This window comes from Pinus tabuliformis, chromosome 7 (assembly GCF_031772625.1).
Source record: "Pinus tabuliformis cultivar Carrire ecotype Pingquan chromosome 7, CPIR1, whole genome shotgun sequence".
In the NCBI taxonomy this organism is placed as follows: Eukaryota; Viridiplantae; Streptophyta; class Pinopsida; order Pinales; family Pinaceae; genus Pinus; species Pinus tabuliformis.
In genome coordinates, this window is record NC_142293.1 from 1,407,350,391 (window position 1) to 1,407,363,529 (window position 13,139).

Genomic DNA, 13,139 nt, shown 5'->3' on the forward strand with positions numbered 1-13,139 from the left:
AAAGAAAGTCCATAGGCTGTATAACTTCGTTCCTTAATGAAAGGGACATATTGCAGCTCCATGGCTTGTGTGGATGTATAACTACTATATTCATCAGTTCCATTTCAAAATGCACCACTTCATGTACCAGAAATTAGCTACAAACAAACGGAGCAAGCAAAAATTACTAATAAGCGTTCTAAGGGTTGTGTTACAAACACTCAATAAAATTATCTCATTTACTGACAACTACCCTTTTGTAGCATCTGCAAATCTGTAAATGTGCCATATATTGTTCAGATTAAAAAGGTATTTATTCCCGAGTTACCAACAGAATTTGTCCAAAATACAGTGCAAGTGAGAAAAAAGTTCCAGGCAAGTGGAGACTAGTACAACTTCTGGAAGCCTCATTGTCGACAAATAAATATACCCACGACCCAGAGACAAGGCTGATCAGAATTATGGCTGCTTTTGGAGGCACATTCACCAAAGTATGATTCTAGCCTCTGCTGAACCAATTTTCTTCAAAGGAAGTATAAAACAGTTAGTGATATGTGGTTTTTGTGTTCGTACAATCAGCAAACAATCATTCTTTCTCTTTCTTATGAGAGGCGCAGGAAGAATCAGATTTCTGTTAAATTTCCAGAAATACATAATCATGAAAATAGGATAATCACATACAAATTCAGTGATTGTTTAGTTTCCAGAATCTTTAAGCCTACAGAATGTATGTTCTCTTCATTGTAAAATGGCCGATTGCCATATTTATCATAGGGCAGATCTTATCTATACATTAAAAAAAAAAGAGACGGATCCAAAAGAAAATCTAAATGTAAGCCTCTCTTTTAAAACATTCCCAGTTTAGATGGAGTTAAATATATTAAATAATGATGGGTATTTTTTTTTTGAATTTTTGTTTTTAATATTTCTGATTATAATTCCGAGTTCATTGTAAATTGGCCAGTTGCCATATCTATCATAGGGCTGATCTTATTTATACATTAAAAAGAAGATACGGATCCAAAAGAAAATCTAGATGTAAGCCTCTCTTTAAAACATTCCCAGTTTAGATGGAGTTAAATATATTAAATAATGATTGGTAATTTTTTTTTATTTTTCTTTTAATATTTCTGATTATAATTCTTCCTTGATGTTTTAATATGCAAACGTAATGATAAAACATTTCATCTACAGTTTATTGTAATTTAATTTAATTTAATTTGGGTAATTTGTGCTAAGGCATCATGTTAATACATTTCATCTGCACTTTATTGTTATTTTAATTTAATTTAATTTTATTTGGGTAATTTGTGCTAAGGCATCATGTTAATGTTAAGTATGAACATTAAATATCTCCATAGATTCCACTTGGCTTCTCTTAGTTTAATGACAATTTTTAGTAAATTGACCATTTGTTACAAGGTAAATATGTAGATCTCATGTCTAATAAGAAAATGAAAATACCATTCATTTTGTTACTTCATATTAGATTAAAAAATCTGCCATGTAAATTCATCATTACAATAATTTAACTTGTTCTATTTACAAAATTTACCATCTACTAATAGTTAAAATTCAATCTCCATGCTTTAACTCCAGGTTGAGGAGGTGTACAGGCTGGGTCTGCTACTTGGTGAGGGATGCGAGCCAAGTGGAGGCTGCTGATAGAGGGCCTTTGCCAGAGGACTCGGGGGCACCCGGATCTGAGGAGAGGAGATCCTGTTCTGCCAGTGGCAGACATTGAGGAAGCCAGTCCGCGATAGCTGGGGAGGAAGGAGACCAATTTGCTTTGGGTCGGTGATTGTCAATTCCTTTGTTGGCAATATGGTCAGCGAGGGAATTGGCTTTACCCCTGACATGAGAGAAAATGATGGCTTCTTGCTGGGAGAGGATGTGAGCCAAATGTTGAACAAGATATTCCAGGCAACAACCTATGGATTGCTTGGTGGTTGGGGATCCGTTGAAGATGCTTTTGGCAATTTGGATGGTGATATGAGAGTTCGCTTCAACCACTAGAGGGAAGAAGTGATTATTTTGTGCGATTTGAAGGCCTTCAATCAAAGCTTCCATTTTTTCTCTCGAAGTCGATGTGACCCCTATATATGCAGATGATTTTCCCTGTGTGATTTTTGAAAACTCCTCCGATACTAGCTTCACTCGGGTTGCCCTTGGAAGCTCCATCAAAATTGAGCTTAAGGTGGTGGGGAGGAGGGGGGCTCTAGGAAGAGGAAGAGGAGGAGGTAGGTGGCTAGGATGGAAAAGTAGAGTGGCCGAGATTGGGTGGTTTGAGGTTCCACCAAGCAAGACTTTCTTTTTCTGATGAGGGAGCTTGATGATCTTGGGGTGACCAATTGGTAAGGGCTATGAATTCCTCCAGGTGGTTGTGAAAGAGATGCTAAAGATCAGATCTGGAGGAATGATTGAAGAATTTGTGGTTGTGCTCATTCCAGATCTCCCATGCCAGGAAGAGAGGGTTAAAAAACCAGATGCAGTTGAGGATGACATTGTTGAAAGGTGAGGTGGGCCATTACTTGAGGGTGTAGGCAATACAACTTGGTTCTCTGTTGGATTTGAGAAAACTATGCTCCAACTTGCTCCAAAGGCTGTCGGTGTAGGAACATGTAAGGAAGAGATGATCCAGGGTCTCTAGTTTGTCCTTGCACAGGGGGCATCTAGAAGGCCCTTGAAAGCCTTTTTTGATTAGATTGGCCCAGGTGAGGACTCGACGCTTGGTAAGAAGCCACAATTCTTTGTTGACTTTTGGCCAAGTGTTAAAGTTCCATAACTTGGCCTTGAAGGGGTCTTGCTTAGCGGGGAGAGGAGAGGAGAGGAGAGAAGGTGGTAAGCTTCTTTTACTGAGAATTTGCCTGAATTTGTGTAGCCCCACCTAAGAACGTCCTTCCCGTCCCTTTTTCGATTGTTCTTTTGAGAAGCTCCTAATGAAGGTGCGAACAATTGTGATCATTGTCCTCCTCTAGACATTGAATGTCTGTTGCTCAACTGCGATGAACAAGCCCTTCTGAGTTTTGACTGGAACTATTGAACTGAAATGTGCCTCGTGCTGAGAGCCTAAGCTTGACTGAGGAGGGTGGGGAGGACATTAGCCATACTTGGTTGTTGTTGCCAAGAGTCGTTCTAGAAGTCCACCGAGCATCCATCTCGGATCTCTCAAAAGTAGTGGGAGTGGATCAGGAAGTGTCCTTAACTGGCCATGTTCCAAATTAGAGAGCCTGAAGGGATGTGGGATAGGCAAACCAAGTCTTGTTGGAGAGTATTGTTAGCGTATTTTGCATGCCAGAGTTTGGCCCATGGTTCCTGCTTGTGTTTGATCCATTTCCACTAGATCTTGGCTCCCATGATTGTGTTTACTTTTTTCGAGTCCTTGAGCCCCAAAGCATCGTGTGCTTTGGGGAGGTAGAGAGTATCCCATTTTACTAAAGACCATTTGTGCTTGAGATCAACTCCTCCCCAGAAGAAGGTACACTAGATGTTCCTTATGCTTTTGAGGACCCATTTTGGAGCAGCCAGGATAGAGAATAAATAGAGGGGCATAGCTTGGAGGACATACTTAAGGAGGATAAGCTTACTGGGGATGTTGAGGGCTCAATGCGTCTAGCAGCTAAGCTTGGAGGAGAGTTTGTTGATCAAATATCACGAAGAGGAGTGCTTAATTGCATAGTCAGTGAGAGGGGCTCCTATATACTTGGAGGGGAGAGAGGTTGAGGCAAATCCAAGGATGTGTGGGACATTGCGTTGAGCGATAACAAGGGTGTTTGTTTTGTGTTTTTTTTTTATGTGTTTTGTTTTTCATTACAAAGCATGGTAGCATATATATGGTGCGAGTGTTGCTTTTAGGGAAAGTGCATTCATAACGTAATGCGATGAATGCGAATCATAGGTGCAATACGAAGGCATAAGCGAATGTTATTTGTTTTGTTTTAGTTGTTGCACTTGTTCGAAGTAAAATATTCCATTTTGGGATGTTCAAATGACTATTATTAATTGTAGAAGCAACCACATGATGCATATTTGGCCTAGACTAAAGGAAGCCCATTTGTGCATTTGACCATAATTAGAAGCATTAGGTGTGTATTATTTTTCATACTTAGCATATCATATTCATATGTGCATTCGAATAATGTGTGTGTGTTGCAAAGAAGCTTAAACGATGAGCAAGGATAGTGAAATGCAAGTGAGCGAATGCCCATATATATAGAAGAGACATTACAAGTGAGCAAATGGCCATTTATGCACATGAGAAAAAAAAAGCGAGTGGTTGCCCATTTGTTCATGAGAACCATTACAATTGAGAGAGGGCGCATATAGTTACGAGAAAGCATTACAAAAGTAGGAAGCATTGCCGAAGATGAGGTTTAGAGAAAAAGTAGAGATAGAAGTGAAGACAAGAGGGTTCGACAAGGTGAAAAAGGGCAAGTGGGGATTAATGAGAGTGAAGGGTGGGAAAGGAGTTGGCAATAGCGAAAGGGAGGGGCATAATAGGGAAAGTGTTTGCAAGGTGAAGGATGGGCATCAATGGAGAAGGGGTGGGTGGGTGGCGGAAATATGAGAAGAAAAGTGTTAAGGGGCAAGCATGTATAGAGCAAGAGATGGGGAATAACGAGGAAGAGGGGAGAAAGGCATGTTTATAGTCGATGGGAAACTTTTTTGGTGGGGGGAGGAGTGGGTTGAAGGTCTTGATGGAGGAGAGCGAACGCATAGGCATAAGGGAGCTCTTTAGAGTGCATGAGGGTTGGGCGGAGGCATTCATAACCGTTGAAAGTGTCTGTTTTGATAGCCAGTGTGAAGAGGAATTGACGTGTTGTGATCCTATTGGATATGTCTCTGACAATTTCTGGCTCGCTTGAGAGGAGGAAAATGTCCTTTGTAGATATGCCCAAGAGGTCATTTGCGGTATCATCGAAAGAAACCACATTTTTGAGGTGGCCAGTGTGGTCGTGCAATTCAAGTCGGAGCACATAGCGGTAGTCACATTCAAGGAAGGAGCCTTCACATTTTGAACAATGCCATGTGTTGTTAGTTTGTCGTACAACCTTTTTCATGCATTGCATCCCATCAACGGTAAGGGGGCATGCGAGGAAGTAGAAGTCGTCCATGTTAATTGTTGTAGCAGTAGCACAAAGGGAAACCCATAAAGATTTTTCGCTGGGGGCATTGCAACAATGTCAGCAATTGTTTTTGTTTGCATGGGCCTGTTGGTCGTGCCTGTGTATTTTCAGCTGAGTGACAGCGAGGAAGATTTGATGCCTTCTTGTTGAAACCATTGTTTTAGTTGGCGTGTTTTAGCGATATCTGGATCTATAAGAAGGAAAGTCATCAGGATAGTTCCGATAGTCCGCCCATTGAACTTGACAAAACGACCCCCTCTGATTGCAAGGACCAGGACAACACGTGCCATGCGGAGATTGGAGAGTGCACGTCCTTTGGTGTGGAAGTGTTCGCCCCACAAGGTGACATCGATGTTGCTACCAGACATGTCGCACAATGAGATAGTTTTTTTGGGAGTTTCAGAGCCATCATGTTTGCACACGATAGAGGCAGTGGAGGTCGAGCTAACAACATCGATAACATCAACAAATGATTCAAGAGTTGCAAGGTTGAGTAAACTTATTGGCACAAAATGGAAGGTATGGGAAGGTATTGTTTGAATGTCATCTATAAGTTGAGATATAGTTGATGTGGAGAAGAGGAGGATTTCAAACGATTGTTTAAGATGGTTGTATGTAGGGTTTGAGACCTTTATGGTGCCATTTGAAACTATGTAGACTTGGCCAAGTTGAATGAGAGCATGGAGCGAGTCCGCTAAGTCATTAAATGGGGCTACATGGATTTCGTCGCCGTCACGGTCAACGAGGTCAAACCCAAGCGATTTTCCAGATCCGCGTGCATTGGTGTATTCACAAAGGGGTTTTTTTGCGAGCACTCTACCTTGTATGGACCAAAATTTATGGGTTGGGGTAAGTGCCTTAAAAGGGAGAGTTGTTGCAGATGAAACAGAAAAATTTGTGAAGTCTGTAGATTGGCTGTCAATGGGGGGGGGTTGTTGATGAAAAGGAAGAGCCAGTAGATGAGGACGAGGTCGCATGGAGAACTTGTTCGACGAAGAGAATAAGAGGGGTTGGCTCGCCAACCAGAGTTGCTACACGGTGGAGTATTTCAAGTTTGAGGACACAAAGCGACCTGCAAGAAAGACCATATAGAGGGGAAGCAAAACACTATAAAAGCAAATAGATTCTAAAGAGGACATAAAAGGAGAGGAAGGAGAGGAAGTGCAGGATCCCCAGTGTGCAACATACATAATATGATGTGCATATGTGCATGAGCACTTTTTGAGGAGCACAATAGACCCTATTTGCAAGTCTTTGTTTTTTGCAAGGGCATCATGTGAAGAAGGAAGAAAGACCGCATGGCTATGAGAAGCATCAGAAATAGAGACACAATAGCGAGGGGTTGACGTCCTAGCAAGGTGGATTTCTTCGACAACAACGACCTGGAGGATTAGTTGCATCTTGGTAGAGACAACGAACAACAATGAAAGTTCATTGCTAGTCAAGGTTGGTTCCATGGTGATACAACTTTGTTGTTGAAAGAAAGGTGCTGCAAGCAAATGTCAATTGTAACTGTAGGAAAGTGAAGAACAAACTGTGTAGTAAAATGAAGAAAAAGGTTAAAGAGTTTATCTTAAAAGAGATGAAGCAACAATAGAAATTGAAGGGAAAAGTGTGGAAGATAAAAAAGCATGAGGGAAAAAAATGGGCAAGAACAAGTGTGATACAAGAAACGAATAGATTTCTAGACTATTGTCCTTATGATTTGTGCAATTTTCATGTGGCTAAGTTAAATGTTTCATGGGTAAGAAAACAAAGCAAGAAGAAAACAACGCCTAGCATGAATTTGTTTTTTGTTGAGTGAAGGACAGTTTTGGAAGGAAGAGAGGAAGGGATAGGCAATTTGAATGAGATACCTAGCAGACATTGAGGCCTTGTTCAAACAAAGAGGTTTGGTAGTAGCAAGGCAAAGTAGGAAGCATTGTTTTGATTATGGTAGTTGTGTGTAAAGCAAAGTGTCTTTCTGCATTTATGTCAATTACAATTTTGCACCCTATTCAAATGACCTTGCAACTTTTCTGATGAACTGGATCTATGGATGCAGTCAATTAATAGTATAAAAAAAGAATATAGGCTAGGTTGTTTTATGCGAGAGCAAATTTCTGACTATATTAAAAATAAAAGAGCATGTGGCATTCTGCAAAAAAAAAATGTGAGAAGGAAAATAGAGGGTAGAAATAAGGGAATAAAATGTGTTTTCAGACAACATGTAACATCAGTTAGATAACAACCATAAATAGTGTAACATAATAATAGATAAAAACCATAAAGGAAAAACTTCCACAATAGGGGATTCACAATGTTAATACAACAATTTCAGTTTTGTCCCTCTCAACCACAAATGGGACTTAAAAACTTCTCCAGTAAGAAGGGGGAATGGGTGCAGTCTCACCTAAGGGGCACTAATCAACCACCCCCAATGCTCCCAATCTTAACGTCTGAAGCCGAAGAGAAGAACTAATAATTGATGACCAAATCCATCAATCATCCCATATCCAACAAACTAAATCGAAAAAGTGCATCATAACTCCATTTAACCTAAAAGAATTTCTTTTTATAGACATGAAATCATTTTCCAACAACCCATGGAATGATCATTTGACTTCAAAAGCAATCCATATCCAACGAGCCAAATCAAAAAAATCATAACTCCAACTGAGCTTCAACACTTTTTTTAATAGATGTAAAAGCATTTTCAAGGAACTCATTAAAGCATTCATATGACTTCACAACATATTACTCGAAAGGAAGTCTTCAAACTAAAATTTGGCATCAAGTCTTGGAATAGAGGATTCACAATTGGCACTTTGGATTTTAAAATATAGGATTCGTAAATTTGGCTTTTGGTATTGGAAATGAAGATGTAATAGCTTCTCCAATGCCAGAGTGCATATCAACAAGGAAAAGAAAAAAAGAGAGGATGATTAGGTTTTTTTTCACTGCACTCTAAAACTTACACTAGTCATCTGAACTCGTGCATCATGTTACTAAAACCACACCTAAGGAGATTGTCTCTTACAGAAACCCACCCAGAACATAAAAAACACTAGAAACTCGTTCATGGCACCTATTTCCATTTTGGGACAACAAACTATAATGCAAGAAATAATTAATGTTTCTGTTGATCATTTCTTGTAGGTTTTTGGCCTATGAGAACAACCAACAGTGAACGCCCCAGTTCAAATTTCTATTATTAAATTTTAAATCCCAACATCTCCATTTCTCTACACACATAACCAAATCATGAGTGAAAACGGAGTGAACATTCCTTCATCCATTCTGTGAAAAGGACTACCCTAACCTCGGGAAAGGCTCAAGATTTGGTGTGGTGCGTGTTCATTCAAATCACCAACTTCTATAGTGATAATAAGAAAACTACTTTGTTTCACCCACTAGGATGTGGAATTATTGCAGTTCTCAAGATGATAGTGATGATGAATTGCCTTTGGAGGTGTTGCCTCTGAACGCAGAAGGAATTTCTCCTAGGTCTTGGGTAAACAATTGAAGTTCAACAAAAAACTGCCTCACATAGATGAGCAAATTGAGAAGGCCAAGCAGACCATTGAGGACATGCTGAGATCTTAGGTTTTCAAAGCAAAACGCAAGTTGTTGGGAAATGCTATATCAAATATAAGAATTGAAATTATCAAATAAAAGAATTGAAATTATAAAAGAACAATATAAAGAGGCCTCAACTTTATGCAAAGTTGTATGCTAGCCAGCATATATCATCACAATCCTTTAAGACGGGGATAAAATGTATATTGTAGGGAAACAAAAGGATTCCTTGTCCAATAAAATGTGCTAATTGTCAAGTTAACAACAAGATTTGAGGACCTTTTTAAATAGTAGAGTGATCGATGAGCTAGCTTATAAGTTGCATTTACCAACCTATGTTAGGATGCATCAGAACTTTCCTGTCAGTTACATATACGAACACATAATCCAAATTCCAAAATATGATGCCAACTTTGATGGAAATTGAGGATGTATATTCTACCGCCTAACTTTAACTTGCAATGCACGACCATATCAGGAAACATCATTTTTTTGAGGTATTGTCAATGTTAGGCCAACTGTTGCAGATGTCAAAGAGGCTAAGTAGAGGATGCATGACTTGGCATGGACTACAAAAGGCACACGAAGATTCAGAACCAAGAGATTGAGGATTACTTGTTTTAAATGGTGAAGCAAAACTATGGAGGAAGCACCATGGGAATCTACTCTTTGTGTTCTAGAAGTTAGTCTCATGGAGCATGATGATATTTGAAAGTTGGTAAGAGAAGTTACAGAACATGCAATAAAGGGTAGATTGGTGATTTTGAGGAAAATGTTTAGGTAAAGCAACAAAAGCACGCATACCAACTGCCCCAACAATATCAAGCTCTTTTTATTTTTAGTTGGAATTTGTCTTTTGTATTATCTTGCATCTCCTATTTATATATACATCGTCTGCTAGCACACTGGTAATCAATATTTGTGTTCATACAACAATCAACCCATATCCAACGAGCCAAATAAAAAAAAATCATAACTCCAACTGAGCTTCAACACATTTTTTTATAGATGTAAAAGCATTTTCAAGGAACTCATTAAACCCTTCATCCGACTTCACAACATATTACTTGAAAGGCAGTGTTCAAACTAAAATTTGGCATAAGGTCTTGGAATATAGGATTCACAATTGGCACTTTGGATTTTAAAATATAGGACTTGTAAATTTGGCTTTCAGTATTGGAAATGAAGATGTAATATCCTCTCCAATGCTAGAGTGTATATCAGTAGGGAAAATTAAAAAAAGAGAGGATGATTAGGTTTTTTTTTCACTACACTCTAAAACTTACACTAGTCATCTGACCTCGTGCATCATGTTACTAGAAACCACACCTAAGGAGATTGTCTCTTACAGAAACCCATCCCAGAACATAAACCACACTAGAAACTCGTTCATGGCACCTATTTCCATTTTGGGACAACAACCTATAATGCGATAAACAATTAATGTTTCTGTTGATCGTTTCTTGTAGGGTTTTGGCCTATGAGAACAACCAATAGTAAACGCCCCAGTTCAAGTTTCTATTATTGAATTTTAAATCCCAACATCTCCATTTCTTTGCATTTTCAAGGAACTCATTGAACCATTCATCTGAGTTTATAACATATTACTCCAAAGGAAGTCTTCAAGCTAAAATTTGGCATCAGGTCTTGGAATATAGGATTCACAGTTCAAACTTTGGATTTTAAAATATTGGACTCACAAATTTGGCTTTCGATATTGGAAATGAAGGTGTAATAACTTCTCTAATGCCAGAGTGCATATCAGCAGGGAAAAGAAAAAAGAGAGGATGATTAGGTTTTTTTTCACTGCACTCTAAAACTTACACTAGTCATCTGACCTCGTGCATCATGTTACTAGAAACCACACCTAAGGAGATTGTCTCTTACAGAAACCCATCCCAGAACATAAACCACACTACAAACTCATTCATGGCACCTATTTCCATTTTGGGACAACAACTTATAATGCAAACAACAATTAATGTTTCTGCTGATAGTTTCTTATAGGTTTTAGCCTATGAGAACAACCAACAGTAAACACCCCAGTTCAAATTTCTATTATTAAATTTTAAGTCCCAACATCTCCATTTCTATACACATGCACTAGAAGCAAACCATAAAGGAAATAAATAATAAACTCAAGTCAATTCAAATAATAAGCACAACAATTGAAATAAGAAGCATAACATTTGCACTGGCGAATCCTGCGTTTCATGTTTACAAGAATATATGCCACGGTAACACAATCTACCTTGTGTTTTCGGAAAGCAAGCAGTCAACCCGATGCTGTGAAATTTGAACTCCAACACTGTAAACTTGCCCTGTTCAAACAACACCAGGTAAGAAGACACCCCTGACAATATATTGGCAGTTGAATGAAGTGATAGATTGTGGGTAGAGGATGGCATGTGAACACCCATAACTTAGTCCAATTTAATGTTGTGCAGGCATGTATGGCAAACTGTGCAATTCAATGCTGAAGGTATGGCGGATGGGCTAGATTGACTTGTCGACCGTAACAGTGGAGTACCTCCTACGAAGAGAAAGAGAAATTTGCTAGGCAGTCTAGACAAGCATTATCTTCGACCTTGTTCTTATCAACTGGTTGGGTCATAAATTGTTTGCAAGTTGCAGACAATTAGACTTTAAGAGCTTGTTTCCCTCCTTTATTTAGTTTCATTGCTTAGAATGACATATGTTGGGATGCCGTGTCATAGAGTTTCTGCAGGTGGCCTAGACTTTGCTTAGAAGGACGCATGTTGGGATGGTGTGCCATAGAATTTCTGCAGGTGCTTGAGACAAGCATCAAAAGCAAATGCGGAGGGAGAGTAGCATGGTGGGATGACGTAGGTGGCCCGTGGGCATAAATTTATTTTGATAGATGGCAATATGATATTGGTGAAAGGGCAAACACATGTCACGATGTTATTGGTCAGAAGGGCAAAATCCAAACATTCTCATTGGTTGGGGTGAACAGTGTTTGCCCACCCAAACTAGTGAAAAAAACTACTATCAACATAATTAACACAAATTTATTTTAATTTTAAAATTTAAATATAATAATTTAAAACTTATTTAATAATTTTAAATTAAATAAATTTATACACAATTTATTTAACTAATTAATGTTAAAATATATAATACCTTAAATTGACATTGATATTAATGCCAGTGTTTTCCTTGAACGGATCAAACAAACATTAAAGGATAAAAGTTCAAAACGTGTCATTTTCAGGGAATGATTCAATTTTTAGATTTCAATTCATCATTTTATTTTGAATTTTGATTTCATGGTTTTATTTTGAATTTTGAAGGGTGAAAATGTTTAAAAGGAGTGAAGGGAACTCTACTTGAATGGTTCATGAGGCACAATATTTGCTAAGGTTTTGCAAATGGGGTAGCAAGCTAAGTGGGCTTTTTTGTAGGGAAAACTCCACAGTTAAGTGCGCTTGAGCCAGCGGCGATCTAGGATGGGTGACCTCCTGGGAAGTCCTAGTTATCGAGGTGCAAGCCCTAGAAGTAATGATTGACACTATGTGATTTATTTCACTAGTTTCAATCCCACTTCTGCAATGAGTGCCAAGTGGACTATTCAAAAATCATGAGAAATTAGTCAATTACGACTATTTCACTAGTTTCAATCCCACTCTGCGATGAGTGCTAAGTGGACTATTCAAAAATCATGAGAAATTAGTCAATTACGACCATTTCATTAGTTTCAATCCCACTTCTACAATTCAAAAATCATGAGAAATAAGTCAATAACAATTACCTCTCATGGAAATGGTCATCGATAAATGACTTACTTAATGAGTGCTAAGTGGACTATTCAAAAATCCTGAGAAATTAGTCAATTACAACTACCTCTCATGGAAATGGTCATAGATGAATGACTTACTTAATGCAGTTGAATCCCAAAAAATAATATCTAATTTATTTATATTCATAAAGTTTATTAAATTGAGAAATTATAAAAAATCAAAAAATTTTGTTAATTAAAATTACAAAAAATAATAAAAAAGAATTTAATAATTTTTAATATTAATAAATGGAGTGATAAAAATATTTTTATATTTTAATTAAATTATTTTTTTTTTTGTAAACTTAGGTGGGACCTTCTCATTTTCGAGTTTTTACATGTCCGTTATTCACCCCATTTCCAGGGAGGGTAGCACAAGAATCGAACCCAAGATCTCCGGTTCGGTGAGACTTCATTTCCACGGCCATTGCCACTTGAGCTACCCCATGCGGACTATTTTAATTAAATTATTACTCACATAATTTAATAAAATTATTTAAAATATATTTTTAAATTTATAAATAAATTCAACTTCCTAAAATTCGAAATGAAATTTAAAATTCCTACTAAACTTCACCTATTAAAAAAAACAAAAAAACATCTCACATATCTCAACAACATGTAATATGCTGAAACTTAAAATTCTTACTAAATTTCGCTTTAGAAAAACAAACATC